Consider the following 19,693-nt stretch of genomic DNA (forward strand, 5'->3'; position numbering starts at 1 on the left):
TCACACTGCAAATCATGTTCGAATCTAACCAGCACATTAGGAATTTATAACTAGGATAGTATATCCAGGACCTTAGTTTTACTTACACAGCAGGCTCTATTGCTGGGTCCCTACTGAATCTGAAATGAAGAGCACCAGTATTGAGTCATTACTAACACAGATTAATACACCCCGTACGATTCTGGGAGAAATCTACATATTGACCAGACATATCCCTGCATAGTTTACAAAATCCAGCAAGGCAAAGGTATGGCTGAAGATCATTCCATTAAATACTATTCTTTGAGGAGGTCTCTCCTGTCCCACCACAAATCCTTCTCAGTCTCCCACAACTACTACCTTGTTCGAGTTGCCTCAAGAGCCGTGCTCATTCAAAAATCAGCAGCAAGAGTTTCCAAGATTTTCATCTCAGTCTTATTACTTCACAACAAGTGTCCATCCTTGACCAAGAATCGTTCCTGTGACAAGCATCAGCCTTCCAGAATAAGGCTCATAAAATCTCTGCCCTACAGGAGGCAGCATATGAACTGCAGTTTAGGAGCAGGCATTCGACCCCTTTCTGAACACCATCCAGACTAGTTAGCATGAGCCCTTCCGAACACCAGGAAAAGGAATCTCTCCTCAAAGTTCAAAGCATTACAAAGAAGCATTCATAATGCCTGCATGACTAGGGAAAGAAAAAACTTAACAACTAGTCTAGTAGCACCTTAAAGACAAACAAAATACGTAGATGGTATTTCTTTCATGGGCCCAACCCACTTTTTCAGATGACAGGAACGTTCCTGCCATCTGAAGTGGGTTGTGCCCACGAAAGCTCATGATACGAACAAAACATGTAGATGGTATCATGAGCTTTTGTGGGCACAACCCACTTCAGATGGCAGGAATGTTCCTGTCATCTGAAAAAGTGGGTTGGGCCCACGAAAGCTCATGGTACCATCTACATGTTTTGTTCGTCTTTAAGGTGCTATTTGTTGTTTTTTAAGTTTTTCCTGTTACAGACAAACTCGGCTACCTCTCCGAAGCTAGGGAAAGAAATACAACCCGAGTAAATCCTTTGCACTTGACAATCTTGTATAGTAGAACATGCTATCATAAGGCTGTAAAGTCACCTATGATTCTGTCCCCACATCAGAAGACATAAGATCTAACACCAAATCTTAATGGAGTTAGCATTCATCATAACCTGGACTCTATGGAAAACAAGGCTTATGATAGTAACATCAGTGGCAGTGGGTTATTAATTAGCTAATATTTGCAACATTAATTGAAGACAGAGTGCTAAGCTTTATTATTAGATGCCTCAAATACCATGGGGATGAGTGCAGTGGATGTGCCTAGACTAAATTACCATCTGGGCCAGATTAAGGCATAGGGCACTACAGACCTATAACTAGAGTTCTGGATTTATGGAGTGAATTGGACTCTAAGATTTCATTTTTTAAAAAATTGCTGTTTTCTATGATTTTAAAGAAAAATTTGAACTCTCAGGCTGTCCGAGGACTTGTCTACTTTTGAAACACTTTCAACAGTGCCACTGTAGTGCTTTGTCCTAGATACTATATATGCGCACAGGAGATAGGTTCTCCTATCAGTGTTGCTAATCCACTTTCCCAAGAGGCAGTAAAGAGGTTGATGGAAGAATTCTTCTGTCAACCTAGGGCTGTCAATGCTGAAGGTTAGGTTGTCTTAATTGTGTCACTCAAGGGTGTGGATTTTTCACACCCCTTGGCAACCTAGCTGAGTTGACCCAACTTTTTAAGGACTCTCAATCTTCACACCACCTGAAACAATAGCTTTGAGAGGTGTGAATGTCCCATGTTTCTTACTAGGATGTTAACATCATAACCCACTGCTCTGGGACCCTTGCCAGCCTCGCCTGAGGAGAAAACTGCATGGTAGCATGAGTGCTGGGTTAAGTACTGGGACCAGTATTGCTGCAGCATCCCAGGGGAGAGGGGACCCAAGCCACTCAGGCTACGGCTACACAGTCCTTTTTTTGCAGAAGAGGATATGCAAATCACGCTCTCATTTGCATATCTTCTTCTGATTCTTTCTGTGGAAGAGGTTTTGCCGCTAAAAAGCCCCGTGTAGACGGGGCCATTTGTTGGGAAAAAAACCCTTTTTCGCAAGCTCCCATATTCCTCAAAAATCGAGCTCTTCACTCAGCAAAGGGAGCAGTTGCCTCAGGCCCATGGCGGAGGCTGGAGCTCCAGGACCCTTTGAATAGGCATCTGAGTGCCACTCCATACGGCTATGACAGTTGGGGGAGGGGCACGCCATGCTCTGGGTGGTGTGGAGGTCTGGTTGCCCTCAGTCCCGCCCCTTCTACCTGAGGCCCTGCCCCTTTTAGGGATGCAGAGCTGGGGCCCTACCCACACCTCACCCCAGGGCCTGAGGTGACAGTCAGCTCTGCTGTCTTCACCTAGATGTAATATTTTGAGAGGATTCTCATGATTAGGAGCTCAGCTCTCCAAAAGCTTTGCTTATCCTTAATGTGACATTTGCAATCTGCCAATAAAGGACTCCAGTAGATTAAGCAGAATGGTTTTAAGTGGTACATTATTGACTTTTTGATTATATAGATATGACACTGTATAATTATACAGGCGATTCCAATGTCACACATCTGATTATCAGCGCACCCACAGCTAGGGTTTGTTTCTACTGGTGGGGCACATTCACGCATGCCTCGGTTCACATAAAAAAATTATTTTGCACATGGGTGGAAAAAATCCACACATGGATGGAAAAGATTAGAGGGAACATTGCTTCTATCTCTGAAAAACTGGTTTGGCCATGCCCTAGACTTGGAATAGGTTCAAACAGTGGGTTTTTACATCCAATGCTGCCACACATATTTTATCAATATTGACCAGCAAGTTATGACCTCACAAGGCAACCTCATACTAAATTCAGGAAAATAGTGTGCAAGGGGTGAATACAGGAGTACAGACTGCCACAAGAAAACACCACCAGAAAGTGACCAGAGAAGGCTATACGACCCACTTCCAAGAAAGGTCTGCCAACGGAACACAGGAATATTAATTAATATTTGCTGAGCACTGACACGATGTTCAATGATGTATAAACTCACAAAAGTCTCTGCTACAAGAAGTTTACGCCAAGGGGTACGTCTAAACTACATGGCTCCGTCGACGGAGCCATGTAGATTTGTTGTTTTGGCAAAGGCAAATGAAGCCGCGATTTAAATGATCGCGGCTTCATTTAAATTTATATGGCTGCCGCGCTGAGCCGACAAACAGCTGATCAGCTGTTTGTCCGCTCAGCGCGCTAGTCTGGACGCTCCCCTGCCTACATCAAAGCCCTTTGTCGGCAGCCCCGGTAAACCTCATCCCATGAGGAATAACGGGGCTGCCAACAAAGGGCTTTGATGTCGGCAGGAGAGCATCCAGACTAGCGCACTGAGCGGACAAACAGCTGATCAGCTGTTTGTCGGCTCAGCACGGCCGCCATGTAAATTTAAATGAAGCCGCGATCATTTAAATCGCGGCTTCATGTGCCTTTGCCTATGTGTCTAATCTACATGCCTCTGACGACAGAGGCATGTAGTCTAGACACAGCTTTAGATCTAACACATGTAATAGCCTGGATGGCAGTATGTGCACAATGCACAGAAGAAATCAGCCTGGACAGGCCTCATGAGACAGAAAAAAGAAGTTATGCATTTGGCATATAAAAACTCAAAATCACTCTGTACTATACTTACATGAACCTGTTCACTTCATCACATGACCCTCAATTGGAGCATGTTTCATTTCCTCTAGTAATTGCACTAATACTTGTCTCATTAGAAGAAAGGCTTAACTTCGTCATGTATTCCCTTTAATGAGGGGGGAGCTGGTTTTCATCATTAACTTTAATAGGAATTAGGTGTATGCACTGAGAGTCACTCCCATGTGTTCACCTGATTAACTGGGTATATCCTGTGCACTGAACAAAACAGGAGCTGAATGTGTAATTTGCAGCAACGCTTAGGCAGGTGCTCCCACAAAGGAACACAATAGTCTATCAGAGTGCCTGCTTTTATGACTCTGCCCCTTTCTCTTTTCAAGTTGTCAAGTGACGATCTCTAAGCATCCCTCTATTTGAATGGTCCAGGCCAGTAGGTTTTCCCAGTACAAATGTGCAGTACTTGTTCTGGGGTTTCAGAGAAAGAGAAACACGCATGGATGCTTGCTAGTCTCCCACTCTCAGCATGAAAGACTGTGATGCAGAAGGATTTTTCCCTTTGAGACCCAAAGAAAAGGGTATGAAGGGGTATGTCTAGACTACATGCCTCTGCCGGCAGAGGCATGTAAATTAGACATTCCGACATAGTCAGTGAAGCGGGGATTTAAATATCCCCCGCTTCATTAAAATAAAAATGGCCTCGTGTTGTGCCGGCTCAGCTGATTGTCGGCTACAACGTGGCAGTCAAGACGCAGATCGGTCGACAGGGAAAGCTGTTGTCGACCAATCCCTTATGCCTCGTGAAACGAGGTTTACAGGATCGGTCGACAACGGCTTTCCCTGTCGACCAATCCGCGTCTTGACTGCCGCGTTGAGATGACAATCAGCTGAGCCAGCACAATGCGGCGGCCATTTTTATTTTAATGAAGCGGGGGATATTTAAATCCCCGCTTCATTGACTATGTCAGTATGTCTAATTTACATGCCTCTGCCGGCAGAGGCATGTAGTCTAGACATACCCAAGATGATTTCAGGCTGCTCCCTTATGCCAGCTGCATTATTCAGGGTCTGTGGGAAGAGTGACAGCAGGGAGGTTTTCTTAACCCTGAATGAAAGCTGACATGGTACCATACTTATGCAGACTTCTGGTTGATTCACATGGCTCTACCTCACCCACTACACCAGCTATGGTCCTTACACAGCAAGATCTTTTCCTCACGATAAACAGTCCTGCACTTCTCCACCCTCAAGTACAGACATTTCTAACTTTTTGCTAAAGATTCTGTGGGGTGCAGCCCAACAGGCATTTCCTGAACTAATAGTCACTGTAATTAGAGCGCTCATTAAAGAGCACTCAATGCAATGTGGCCAAACATCGCAGACTTGTGTGCTAAAAAAGCAAGGCATCAAAATCTGAATTTTGCCAGCTGAATAAGTGGCTGTAATGAAAAGTGGTGGGCAGACTTTACTGGAGATACATGCTATTCTGTCAGCACAAAAGGAAGGTGTGTCTGGAGACAATAAGGATATGTTATGTACAAGGCCATAGTTATGCTTTTAAGCGCCCACAATGCAGCAGGGACACCACAGAGATCTTAGGGGAGCAGCGGAACTCAGTTTGGTGGCAGGCACGGTAAGGGAGCCCAAGCCTGTGGGGAGAGGAGGCCCAGATGTGGCAGCAGTGTAAGGCAGGGGCTCATGTGGCACCCCGCTGTTTGGCATCCCCCATTTGCTGGAAAAGTGCAACTTTTCCTTCCTGTAGAGCATGCAGGCAGGAGGAGAAGGGCCGCCCCAGATCACATCCAATTGCCTTAAGCCACGTGTACCATGATACAAAATGTGAACTCATCCAAAGCATCTTCCCTGGGATTAGTGCCCAGCGGCAAGACATCCTTGGAGGAGGGGATTGTGTCCAAAGTTAAAAAGGTTCTGGATGTCAGTGAGATCAGATGCCCAACTTCCCTGCTGACCACTGTCTTCCTCCTCCTCTTCCTCATTTATGCTGTCCTCCACACTGCTGTCGGAGGCTGCCAGAAGAGTGTTAGGAGGAATCCATGGCCTGGCTAGGGAAGCTGGGGTACGTCTATACTGCACACTTATTTCAAAATAAGCTATTCTGGAAATAATACCCTGAAATAGTTTTTCAAAATAGCACATCTACAATACAGGGAAGCCTCAAAATTAGTCTGAGGCAGGCGTCCATAAACTGGACATGTTACCTCGATTTAGAGCCCCAGGAGGCACTGGGGAGTAATAAGTTTGAATGGCCCTGGGGAGGAGCTATTTCGAAATAGCAGCAGTGAAGCATCCAAACTCTAGTTATTTCGGAATAGGCATTATTCCTCATGGAATGAGGTTTACAGAAGTCAGAATAAGTCGCCTGTTATTTCAAATGTATTTCAAAATAATGGTATTGCAGTATAAAAGCTCACGTTATTTTGGAATAACGGCTATTATTCCGAAATAACACTGCTGCGTAGATGCACCCTTGGTCAGGTCCCCTTTAGGATCACATGCAACTGTTCATGGAAGCGGCATGCTTGCGGTGATGATCCAGACCATCTGTTTGCCTCCTTTGTCTTCGGGTACAACTGCCTCAGCTCCTTTATTTTCACACGGCACTGCTAGGCATCCCTGGCGTATCCTTTCTCCTCCATGCCCTTGGCAATCTTCACATAGAGGTCTGCATTGCTTTTCGTGGTTCATAGTTCTGCAAGAAAGAAATTCCTCTCCTCACACAGCAATGAGGTCCAGGGTCTCCTACATACTCCATGCTGGTGCTCATCTGCAACCCTGGGAACTTATGGTCAGGAGTACTGCTCAGGTGTGCTGCCTGCTTTGAGGTCTGCTCGCCACGCTGGCCACAGAGGAAATGAAATTCAAATTTTCCCGAACTTTTCCTTTTCCCCTAAAGAGCAATAGATTTGAAAGTCCTGGCCAGTGCGGACAGAGCACGGCACTTTAGAACACCTCCTGGAGACCAAGAATTTTGACTGTCACAGCGTGGCATCCATGAAGTCAGCCATGCAAGGGCGAATTTAGCTTTACTCTAGTGAAAAGCAGGGATACTGAAATCTACTTTAACGGCCCTTAAAGTTGATGGAAAGGCTTAATGGTATGGACTGATTGTTTAGAAATGTGACCTAATGTGATTAAGCAAATGGTCTGGTAGCACTTTATAGACTAACAAAACATGTAGATGGTATCATGAGCTTTCGTGGGCACAGCCCACCTCTTCAGATGACCGGAGTTATGATTAGAAGATAAGGAAACTGGAAATAAATAGGAGAAGGGAAGGGAGGGGGCAAGAAAGATGTTCTGTCGCCCATCCCCCTACCTCTCTCTATGCATAAAGTATCAGGAGAAAGGGAGCTAAACCTGAGTAGATAAAGATCAAAGTCAGTGGATGGATAAGGCAGGATTGTTCTATCTACTTCCCAAGATCCATAAACCTGGGCACCCCGGACGTCCCATCATCTCTGGTATTGGCACGCTCACTACTGGTCTATCCAGCTATGTAGACACTCTTCTCAAACCCTTCGTAACCAATACCCCCAGCTATCTCCGAGACACTACTGACTTCCTAAGGAAATTACAAAACATCGATAACCTCCCCAATAATACCATCCTTGCCACCATGGATGTAGAAGCTCTATATACCAACATCCCACATGAAGACGGATTACAAGCAATTAGAAACACTATCCCAGAGGACACTACTGCCAACCTGATAGCAGACCTATGTAACTTTGTTCTCACCCACAATTATTTCCGGTTTGAGAACAACTTATACCTCCAGATCAGCGGCACAGCCATGGGTACACGCATGGCCCCACAGTATGCTAACATCTTTATGGCTGACCTAGAACAACGTTTCCTCAACTCCCGTCCCCTTTCACCCCTCCTCTACCTACGGTACATCGATGACATCTTTATGATCTGGACACATGGCCAAGAAACACTGGAGATATTCCACAGAGATTTCAACAACCTACACCCCACCATCAACCTCAGCCTGGACCATTCTACACGAGAGATCCACTTCCTGGACACCACCGTACAAATCAACAATGGAAAATTAGACACCACTCTCTACAGAAAACCCACTGACTCATACAGTTACCTACATGCATCCAGCTCCCATCCAGAACACACCACACGATCCATCGTCTATAGCCAAGCCCTTCGATACAACCGCATCTGCTCTAACCCCACTGACAGAGACCAGAAGCTTCAGGATCTCTACCAAGCATTTATAAATCTCAACTACCCACCCAGAGAAACAAAAAAGCAAATTGAAAGAGCCAGACGAATACCTAGAAACCATCTACTTCAAGACAGACCCAAGAAAACCAACAATAGAACACCACTTGTCATCACCTACAACCCCCAACTTAAACCTGTCCAACACATTATCAAGAAACTACAGCCTATATTGGAACAGGATACCATACTCAAAGAGGCTCTGGGAGACAGACCCATAGTCTCCTATAGACAACCACCTAACCTCAAGATGATTCTTACCAACCACCACAGGACATACCACACTAATACCAACCCTGGTACCTTCCCTTGCAACAAACCCCGTTGCCAGCTTTGTCCACATATTCATTCTGCTGATACCATTATTGGACCTAACCAAGTGAGTTATAAGATCAAGAACACATATTCCTGCGCATCCAGAAATATAATCTACGCTATCATGTGCCGAAAGTGTCCGTCTGCTATGTACATTGGACAAACATCTCAGACACTTCGCCAAAGGATTAATGCCCACAAAACAGATATTAGACAAGATCACAAAGAGAAAACAGTTTCTTGCCACTTTAACCAGAAAGGACACTCTCTAAATGACTTAGCCACCTGCATTCTGCTACAAAGACCTTTTACATCTGCACTTGAAAGGGAATCCTCTGAACTGTCATTCATGTTAAAATTCGACACTTACCAACAAGGACTTAACAAGTCTTTGAACTTTCTCACCCATTATCAAGACAGTTTCCCCAATTATCACCTGTAATACCATTAACTCACAAACATCCCACTCTCCCTACCTTTAATATCAGCAATTCACAGACACTTACCTTCCTTCCTCCCCCTTCCCACCCCCCCGCATCCTCCTTCTGTTCTGCAATGTGATTTGTCCTTTTCATATTTGTTCATTTTTTTTAAATTGTATCCTTTGGTATATATGGTTGTGACTACTTTCTTCCACTATTTGATCTGAGGAAGTGGGTCTGGCCCACGAAAGCTCATCATCTAATAAACCATCTTGTTAGTCTTTAAAGTGCTACATTGTCCTGCATTTTGCTTCAAGGCAGGAAGGATACCATTCAGAAAGTAGTTAGCACCTTAATTGATAAAAGTTCCACCACCCCATATCTTGATTAAGTCCATAATTAATTGAATTGAATTTGCATATGTATTGTAATTCCAAGCTTTCCCTGTGGATTTGGCTTGAGGAACTGGCCTGTGACAAGACCACCACCTTCAGATCTGTGAGATTATGGTTAGGTAAACAGAAATGTGGTTAAGTTCAACCTAAACTCCCAGTGTAGACCAGGCCTACATCTGGATTGCAATACTGAGCAGCACAATGCCTGCATACCTTTACAAATCTGGCCCTTCGGCATTTGTTCAAGGTAATGTACAAAGTCCGTGATAAAGCAGGGATTTGAACCTGGGGTTCTGAAGTCCCACAACAGTGTCCTAGTTACTGGACTCTCTTTCTAGAATTTCAAAGCTCTGGAGGGAAAGCTTACAGAAATGACCTCTTAGCAAGCAGAAGGTGCAAGGAAGCATCACTGGGTAGACGTAAGTAATTAGTACACTTACTCTAACATCTCCTGTTAGTGGAGGGCCTGACATGGATAAACCAAGTACTGATTAACAAAGTCTGACTGTAATTTATGTACTGGCAAAACCTTGCCTTTGTGAGTACAACTAAATTAAATTGCTTATTGGACCTGGGAACAGATGGTTGATTCTGTATCGTTGTCGGTCCTTGCACTCCAGAGAATGTAACTGAGGGCATCCTTGCACAGAAAGGAGTAGGGAGGGGGGACTGGTTAGTGAATATGAAAAATGGACAAACTATGACATTTTGGCACATACATGAAAAGTGTAAGCACCAAGAATAACTTATCAAAACAAGCAAGGAGGAGCCTACGCTTTTTGTGAGCCGGGTTAGCAGTGAAAAGCAGAGATCTTTTAATAGTCAACCCAGAGGATTTGTTTTCCTAAACTGACTCAAAATAATCTGTCTTTTTAAATATAGTTTTTGTGAAACATACAGGAAAATCAGAAAGTAACATCAAAAGCATTCTATGCATTGTTAATTTTATTATGCAAATCCACTCCCAAAATGATAGTTTTATTCTGAACGAGCACCAGATCCGTCATTATTCTTCAGTGTAAAGAGAAGCAGCTCAAGAAGTGTTGAAGCAAATGTTCTCATTTGGCTTGTTATTTTAATATGGCAAGACTGTCTGTCTGTGATTTTTAAAGCAGATTGTTTGCATAGCTAACCCTGAACTATTCCTTCTCAGAGTAGTCTTGTCAATGTGGATTGCTATTTCTTTTGTAAATAAATGCACAGCAGAAAGCAGGATAGTTTGACTTAAAACTAATAAGCAGATTTGCGGAAAGGGATAACAAAAGCACTCTTCTCCTTTTCCAGCCTTCTTTCTGCATCCTTACCTGATGACACAACAGCAAAGGAAGGGGGAGGGGGGAAATACAATGGCAAAGACTAAAACCTTGCTCAACACACAAGGAAAATGTCCTATTTTGACAGCCATATTGATTTAACACTAATTAATCTGCCATAGATTATTTTTAATTGTGGCTCATATATACTCACGCACCCACACACACTTATTTGTTTGGAACTGTTAAATTATGCACCCAAACATATGATTTAAATAGCGGTAAGAAAGTCTCCTCCATAGAATGTTCCAGAGTGTAATTCTTGAGAATCAGATATGAGGTCTCAATTTTCTGACCCAGCACAGGGCGTGATCAGTGTTTGGGCCTGCCCGCAATCTGTGATGGCAGGAACTGCAGGGAAGTGAAGTGCACTTGGCAGACATGCTCACACCGCTTCCCCCTGGCTCCTGACACTGTGGAGTGGGGGGAGGGGCAACTGCTGCTGCTGCCCTGCACCAGATCTGTAGGTAATCCCCAATGCTGCGCCCTTAGGGGACAGGGTGCTGGGGGGAGGGGGAGAGGGCAGGGCAGTGGTGGGAAAGGGCAGGGGAACCGGAATAGTCAGCCTCCACCCTTGTCCACCCGGACTCCCTCGATGGATTGTGCAACTGCTCCTCTTGGGGATGGCCCTCGGGCTGGGAGTTTAAGAGCCCTGTTCCAGATCAGTGTTTCTCAACCAGTGGTACAAGTACCCTTGAGGGTACTCGAGAGAAGTCTGAGGGGTACGTCAACACAACTGAAATTTGGAGAAAACTGAATTTTTGTTTTAAGTTTTACAGCGCTTTATTATTTTTGTCCTTTTTACATCTAAAAATTTCATCGCCCACCCAGCTACGATTCAGTTGTTTAAACAAATGTGTTGCAATGGTAGAAAAAAAATTGCGTGTCTGAAAAGTGTAGGTACTGGAGGTACTTTTTTCTTTTTTTTTTTAAGGAGTGCTTTATAAAAATAAAGGTTGAGAAATATTGATCTAGATACTATGTAGTCTTGCCATGAGTGCATGGGGCTGGACTAGATGACCTGTCTGATTCTACAATCCAGATCTACAATTCTTCCACTTTTACAATTCTATAATTCAGGGAGCATGCTTGGTTGTATTAATTCAATCACTCTGAGTCCCGGTGAAATCATGGCTTCCATAGAAACAGGTTATGACCCAATAAGTTATACTTGTTATGACCTAATAAAGACTATTACAACATAAAAATAACCATACAGAGGAACAAAGTAACTGAGTCTGCCAATAATCTGGGGTGGGAGAGGGGAGGAAATGCAGGCCATATTTACAGAACGGGGGATTCTATCCTAGAAAGCAGCAACTCTGTGGAAAAAAGGGGTCAAGGTTGCCAATCAGCAGAACATGAACTCCCAGGGTGACTCTATGGCCAAAAGGCCTGATGCGGTGCTTGGAGTATAAACAAGGAATATCAAGTAGGAGTAGGTAAGTTATATTACTTCTGTATGAGACACTGGTGGCAACACTCCTGAATACCAAGTCCTGTTTTGATGTCCACTATTCAAGAAGGATGTTATTATATTGGAACAGGGATCAGAAAAGAACCATAAGAATGATTAAAGGATTGGAAAACATACCTTATAGCCAAAAGGAATAGTCCTGTGGCACTTTATGAGCTTTTGTGGGCAAAACTCACTTCCTCAGATGAGTTTGAAGTAGGTTTTGACCACGATCGATCATGATCTAAACCTACTTCAGACTCATCTGAGGAAGTGAGTTTTGCAATCGATCGATCGATAAGTTTCTAAGGTGCCACAGGACAACTTGTTGTTTTTAAAATTACAGACTAACACGACTACCTCATGGATACCTTATAGTGCCAGACTTAAAGATATCAATCTATTTAGTTTAACATGACAAAGAGTAAGGGGTGACTTGATCACAGCTCAAACTCCCCCACAGGGAACACAATTCTGACAATGGACTCCTCATTATAATAGACCACGGACTAACACAATCCAATGGCTGGAATTTAAAGCTAGACAAAGTCAGAGTGGAAATAAAGCGTACATTTTTTAACAGTTAGGTGATTAACCACTGGAACAATTTATCAAGGGCTAGTGGGTGCTCCATCACTGACAATTTTTAAATCAATATTGGATTTTTTTTCCTAAAAGATATGCTCTAGTTCCATCAGGAATTAATTCAGGGAAGACCTATGACCTGTGGGATACAGATGGGCCTAGACAATCACAGTGGTCCCTTCTGGTTCTATAATCCATGAATCGATAAAACAATTGTTTCCTTTAGAAACAAACTCCAATCTTTTCCCTTAGCCTTATCAAATTATTATTTGTAATACAGTAGTCTCAAGAAAGCACAGCTGAGATCAAGATTCCGAAGTAGCACTACTACATAGATAGGTGGCAAGAGATAACACAAAGAATGTATGCCCTGTGCCACAAATTTAGGCTCCTAACTTTGATTACATTTGACAGAATGGACCTTACAAACTAATACAAAAGAGGCAAAGAGGCTACAGAGAGGTGAAGTGACTTGCTCAAGCCAAGAATGGGACCTCTCTCTTCTGACTGCTATCCCAGTCCTGTATTCCCTAAAGTTGACTCATGCTGTCTCCCCTAACAAATGGCTTTTGCAATGATCCCAGAGAGAAGTTCCCATGTCAGGATTCCGGGACGCGATCAGATCCTCAGAGAACAAATGACTAACCTCAGATCAGCTTCCTCTTTCTCTCACACAAGTGCTTAGCAGGACTAAACACTAGCAATGTTAAAAAGTGGGTAATTGTGCAACCGTGTAACCACTGAAACAATTACACAGTTACACACAGCTGCAGCATAGGACAGCAGGTGGCTCAAAGCCAGTTCCTGGCACATACCACCGCCTGGCTCCTGCCCTACTTCCAGAAGCCAGCAGTGCAGGGTGGTAGCCAGCTCCCCGGAAGTGGGGTGGGAGCCTCCGTGTAACCATTCACAGTAATCACTAAGACCAGGCTTATTGGTTCACCATTATCCAATTACATCCCTACTATACACCAGGCCATACCGGAGATTTAAGAGAAGGGGGAGCATACCTTCCGGAAGGCAGGCACCAAACCTAAGAGTCATAGGATGAACCAGGGCCCGTGCTTTCCTGTTTACTTTTTTATTATTGCTGTGGCACAAAAAACCTTTGAAGAAAATACCTTGCTGACGGCAACTGTTCCCTCCCTCCCCCCGCCATGTTGAAAGTCATTTCATTGCCTTAGGCAGCTCCTGAAAGCTCCTCAAAAAGCCTCCTGTCACTTTCATATCCACCTTTGTACCCTTAGTATTATGCTGGTGTTTATGCTATTTTAAAATGCAATGCCAGGAGGTGGGGGTTTGACTTCCCTGATGATAAAGTGCTCTATTTACCCGTGTTATAACTATAACAAAGGCAGTGATACTGCTCCCACCACTTTGCTCCTGTTCTGTGCTGCGGAAAGGGGAAAGCCAAAGGCCTTGAATACACTGGCACATTTTGTCGCCAATAACTGCCTTTTGGCGACAAAACAGTCAGAGTATTTACACTGCAATGTGACTTGTTAGGGAAAACACCCAGTTTTAGCAGCAAAAAACTTCCACTCCTGCGAGAGACTTTTGTCTTTTCCCCTTCCTTTATTGTTGACAAAGAGCCAGTGTAGACTCTGCTGTTTGTTTTGTTGAGAACTGACTTCTGCCAATATCCCACAATGCCTGCCCTGGTGGTTGTGCTCAGTGTTTTGTGATCTCGGCTGCCTTGAAGGCATGCACCTCTCCCCATTCAAAGCCCCAAGAAGTATTTGACAACAGAGTGAGCTGTTTTGGGGGACAAAGAACAAATCATTGGACTGCTCCTGTTCTGCCCTGCTAGGAACACAGCAGCAGGTAGATGGCTGCTGCAGGGGGAGGGTTGGACAGACTGCTGTGCTGCTTTGACATTCCTCAGCACGGAGAGCCCCAGAGCTACAAGGGAGTCCTAAGAAGCACAGGGATCAGCTCTGCCTTCCCAGAACACTGCACTGAGATATGCTTACCCACATTGCTTTGCTCTATCTGTTGAGTAAAAAAAAAAACAAACAAAAAATGGTTTGACCATTTTTCACTTTTGGCGACTTTTGTATGTCAACAGCACTTTCCTCACCAAACCTTCCCAGTGTAGGCATCACCTTAGACTTTGTCTACATTGGCAATTGAGCAGCAAAGCTTTTGTCATTCATAGATACTTAACACACCTCTAAATGACAAAAGCAACACCCTAAAATCTGTGTAGTGTAGACATAACATCTCTGTGTATGGTGGTTAAGTCTTCAGGGAGCACGCCTCTCTTCTGACTGCCAACAAAAGTTCCAGATAGGTGTGTATGTGTCTAAAAGATCACAAAACCCAGCACTGACACTCTACTCCTCCCTGGCACCTGGCAGCTCAAAACTACCACTTATCTTCTCAGTTATATTTGAAGAGAGTTTGGAGAGGGACTTTGTTGTTTACAGCTGCTGTTCTTTATCCCCAAAAAACTATGAGAACTTTCTGGGAAACTACATTTTACAGCTCAATTAATTATTTTATTATTGAAGACTACAGTTTTGTCCATGTTTCACTAAGGAAAAAGACAAGTACATTTCTCAGTTATCAAGGCAATGCAGCAATCAGTGTGCATCACGATGAAGCTGTTAACAGAAATGCTACATTTTCATTATCTAAAAGTCTATTTATCCCTAATGAGCTGTGATAGCCTGAGGGTAAAATTCTGCTTTCAGTTACACCGGTGTAAAATTTATAATCTAGTCAGTGCCTGTGGATTTACACTGGTATCAAGAAGAGCAGAATTTAGCCCCAAAACTCTTGCATTTGACTTTATAATCTGCTGCCCACCCTCACAAAGTCACTATTCACAAGTAGTGATCAATCGCTAACAACCTTATGGGGGGGGCAGAGAATCAAAGGAGCAGTGCTCTCGTCTTTTGAAAAGAATGCTTTAAAAGTAATACAGTGGAGAATAAAAACAACTAAAAATAGATTTTGACACAAATTGAAATAAACACTCATTTCAAAGGAAATTTAAGCAGTTTTGTACCACTGCCATTGATGAGCAACTACATAAGAATTTGTCAGGAAAGCAAGTGAAACTGATCAACTTTTCAGTCCTGCTTTAAAAAAAAAAAAAAAAAAAAAAAGGGGGCTAGAAGGAAATTGACCCAAGAGGAAGAATGCAATTTAGGGGGTCAATATGGCCTTGATTTAGCAAAAAACCCAAGTACATGCTTAACTCTAAGCACATTACCCTAATAAACTGAGGGTGCTAACACATCTCACTCCTGAGCCCCATAATACTTAAACCCAGTTGAAAGCAACTTTAAACACTCACCGTTTCCCACAGTAGTTTTAAGCCACAGTTCACAATATTTTCCCAGAGATAATTCACCAAACAATATGGTGATGTACGGAAAGCCAGACCCCTCAGGCATCAGAGGGTGATGGATGAATTTGGGGGGAGGGGTTCAGAATATTTTGTACCATTTATTCAGACTCTCAGAGGGCATGTCTACACAGCAGGGCTAAAGCCGAATTAAGCTATGCAACTTCGACTATGTCAATTGCGCAGCTTATGTTGAAAGCTTATTTCAGCTTTTGGCGCTGTTTACACAGCAGGAAGTCCAAGAGAGCACTTTTCCTCTGACTTCCCTTGCTCTTCACAAAATGAGGATTACAGGAGTCGGAGTAAAAAGACCTCCAGTTATTCCGAAATAACACTGTTGTAACCCCCAGCAATTTGGATGACCAGGTAGGAGTCTGGATGCTTAATCAGAGCTAAGGCTAGATCTGATTACCTTATTCAGACAAAATATCATATTTCACGAGTAGCCCCACAGAAGCCAATGGGAATGCTTTTAGAGTCAGGTGCTGCCTAGCATCAGAATCTGGCTCCCAAAAAGGGCCCCCCATAATGCCCAATAATCTTCTTTTCCTTTTCCAAAGAGGTTGTAAATGCCTGGCATTATTTTCTTGGTAGGAGATTTGCTTTAGCTCTCTCTATCTTAAATACTTAAATGGCTACCATTAGCATAATATCCAAATGTCTCACAATTAGAGCTGAGCGAAAATTGGAATTTCCGTCCCACAGGAAATTGTTTCTTTTTTCATTCCAAATTGGGACCAAAATACTAACATTTTGGCTATGTCTAGACTGCAGGCTTCTTTCGAAAGAGGCTCTTTCGAAAGCATCTTTCGAAAGAGCCTCTTTCGAAAGATCGCATCTAGACTGCAGGCGGATCTTTCGAAAGAGAAATCCGCTTTTTCAAAAGAGAGCACCCAGCGAGTCTGGATGCTCTCTTTCGAAGATGGCCTCTTTACATTGAAGAACGCCTTCCTTCGAAAGAGGAACTTTCGAAGGAAGGCGTTCTTCCTCGTGAAACGAGGTTTACCGCCATCGAAAGAAAAGCCGCGTTCTTTCAAAATAATTTCGAAAGAACGCGGCTTGAGTCTGGACGCAGGGGAAGTTTTTTCGGGAAAAGGCTACTTTTCCCGAAAAAACCCCTGAGTCTGGACACGGCCTTTATGAGGAACAAAAAGTTCAAAAAATAGAAAGTATTTGATTCAGAAATGGTAAAGCAGATTCTTTCAGCGTTTATCAAAATTGAATATTTCAACATTCCTGAATCAAAACTTTCAATTCTGGTGTAGTGAATTGATCACAAGATTTGTTTCAAATATTAAACTCTAGAGGTAAATATACACAGCAGCGTTATTTCGGAATAACTGATGTTATTCCAAAATAACATATGTGCGTCTATGCTACAAGCCTTTATTTTGAAATAATGTCAAGCTGGAGGACTTCTTACCCCACCTCATAGTTACCCTCATTTCTTGAGGAGTAAGGGTATCCCTCTTTCGATAGAGGGATGCAAATGAAGACATTCAAAATTGCATATGAAGCTGGGATTTACATATCCCGTGCTTTATTTACATAATCGCATTATGGCACTATTTCAAAATACAAAATGTGGTGTAAATGTGGCTATTTCGAGAGAACACTCTTCTCTCGAAATAACTGATAAACCTCATTGTATGAGGAATAAGGGTTATTGAGAGAGAAGGGTTTTCTCTCAAAATAACTGCATCGTCACAAGTATCTGTTATTTCGAAATAGCACTATTTCAAAATAGCGCCATAACGTGATTATGCAAATGAAGCACGGGATATTTAAATCCCAGCTTCATTTGCAATTTTGAATGTCTTCATTTGCATCCCTCTATGGAAAGAGGGTGCAAGTGTAGACAAACCCTGAGGGAAGTCAAAGGAAAAGTGTTCTTCCTTCAACTTCCTGCTGTATAGACAGTGCCAAAAACTGAATTAAACTATTTCAACTTAAGATACACAGTTGACATAGCTGAAGTCACGTGGTTTAATTTGACTTTAACCCTGCTGTGTAGATGTACCCAGCATTGCTCAGATCCTTCACTGAATTAATTTTTGTTTTTCAGAAAATAAAATGAAAATGTACCTGCTCAATTTAAATCATTGCACTGAGGTGGGGCTGAGGATAAGGAGCTCAGTGTGCAGGCTGCCCCCCCCCCCCCGGGGAGAGAGGACAACCCCAGCCCTCTTTCACCACAGCATCTCTCCATGGCCGCTGCAGTTCCAGCAAGCACAGCTGGGGAAGGGGGGCATGTCCCTGACTAGGGCAGGTCCAGGTTCATCTGCCTCTTGCGCTCCCCATCAAAGTGCATAATGCAGCAAACTGTGCACTTTCCCCTCACTCCTTGATGAAGGGAAAGAGCCAGCAATGTTCCTGTACTAAATCAGGGGTAGGAGGTTGCAGGAGCTTCAGTGCCCCACCCACCCACCCACCCACCCACTCTCCCTAAGGGACACTTGGGGGTGGGAGGCGCTAGGCTGGGAGGCGCTAGGCTGAGTGCACCCCCAGCCAGACTCCTTCACCTGCCTGGTGACTTTGTCTCTTTTCTGGATGATTTTACGAGATGCAGTCCTATTCGAGACACATCTGATTTTCCTGGAACTTCCAAACCCTTCCCTTGCTTTACATTATGATGATAGGAAGCTGTATACTGAATTTGGTGGTCCTAGCTCTTACCATTTAGGACAGGAGTGGGAAAAATCTGGCCCAAGGGCTAGATCTAGTCTGCCAAGCATTTCTCTCTGGCTGCCTTGTAGACTGCATCGTGTGTTCAGCTGCCCCTCCCTGCACCTTGGTCTGTCCTGTAGCCAGGGCCGGACTGAGGCATGGGTGAGCCGGGCAGCTGCCCAGGGTGCCAACCGATGGGGGGGTGCCTGATGGCAGCTGTAAGGGGTACGCTGCGTCCCTTACAGCTGTCATCAGGTGCCGCACGCCCGGCTCCCGCAGCGCCGGCCCCACGGTGCCAGACAGCAGCGCCCTTCTCCCCCCCCGGCCACGGGGCCCTGCATGGCCCGGTAAGCGCACCAGCAGTGCTGGCCAGCGCATGCGCCGTGCGCCCCAAGTCGGGCCCCGGACTGCGCGCCAATGGCCAGGGCCGGCCCACGCATACGTCGTGCATTCTGGGGGCGGGCCCAGGCACCCTGGGGGGGGCGGGCCCATGCCATGAGCCCGGGGGCAGCCCTGCGTGCCCGGGCCCAGGGCGCCAAAAAGGCTCAGGCCGGCCCTGCCTGTAGCCAACATGCTCCCAGGATTCTTCTGCTAGCAGTGCAGAGCTGGGGGAAGGGGTGCACAGAAGAGGGGAGTGCTGAAGTCAAGGTGTCCCCCCTACCCCTGTACTCCTTCTTTCCAGAGCAGGGGACGAGGAGAAGGAGACACACAGCAGAGCTGCTCCAATCTGAAGCACGGATGGAGAGACTCAAAGCAAAGCCTGTCTTAGGAGGCAGTGCACTGTTTCTAGAACGAACACACACACACACACACACACACACCCCTCTCTGCAGAGCGGGAGACGGGGATACACTAGCTCAGGACAACTTTCCCTGTGACATGGCTTCTCTCACACTTACGTGGCAACAGCCAACAGTCACTATGTCATTGTCACAGACACCCAGTCTGTGCCACACATACTCAATCTGTGTCAGAAAGTCTGTCTCATACACTGAGTATCTCTCTTCCACACTCACAGATACTCTCTCTCCCTCTGTAGCCCCCGGCCCATGCCTTCCACATGAGGCCTCACCTTTTCCGGAGAGGGAGGGGAGCTGGAGCCACCCCATGACCAAAAAATTCATGAAGTGGCCCTCACTGCCAAAATTATTGCCCATTCCTGTTTTAGGAGGAATTCTTGAACAAACAGACAGATGAACTCAAATATATAGTAGATTAAATTATGTTTC

The sequence above is a fragment of the Pelodiscus sinensis genome, chromosome 9 (genome assembly GCF_052426305.1).
Source record: "Pelodiscus sinensis isolate ZL-2025 chromosome 9, ASM5242630v1, whole genome shotgun sequence".
NCBI lineage: Eukaryota > Metazoa > Chordata > Testudines > Trionychidae > Pelodiscus > Pelodiscus sinensis.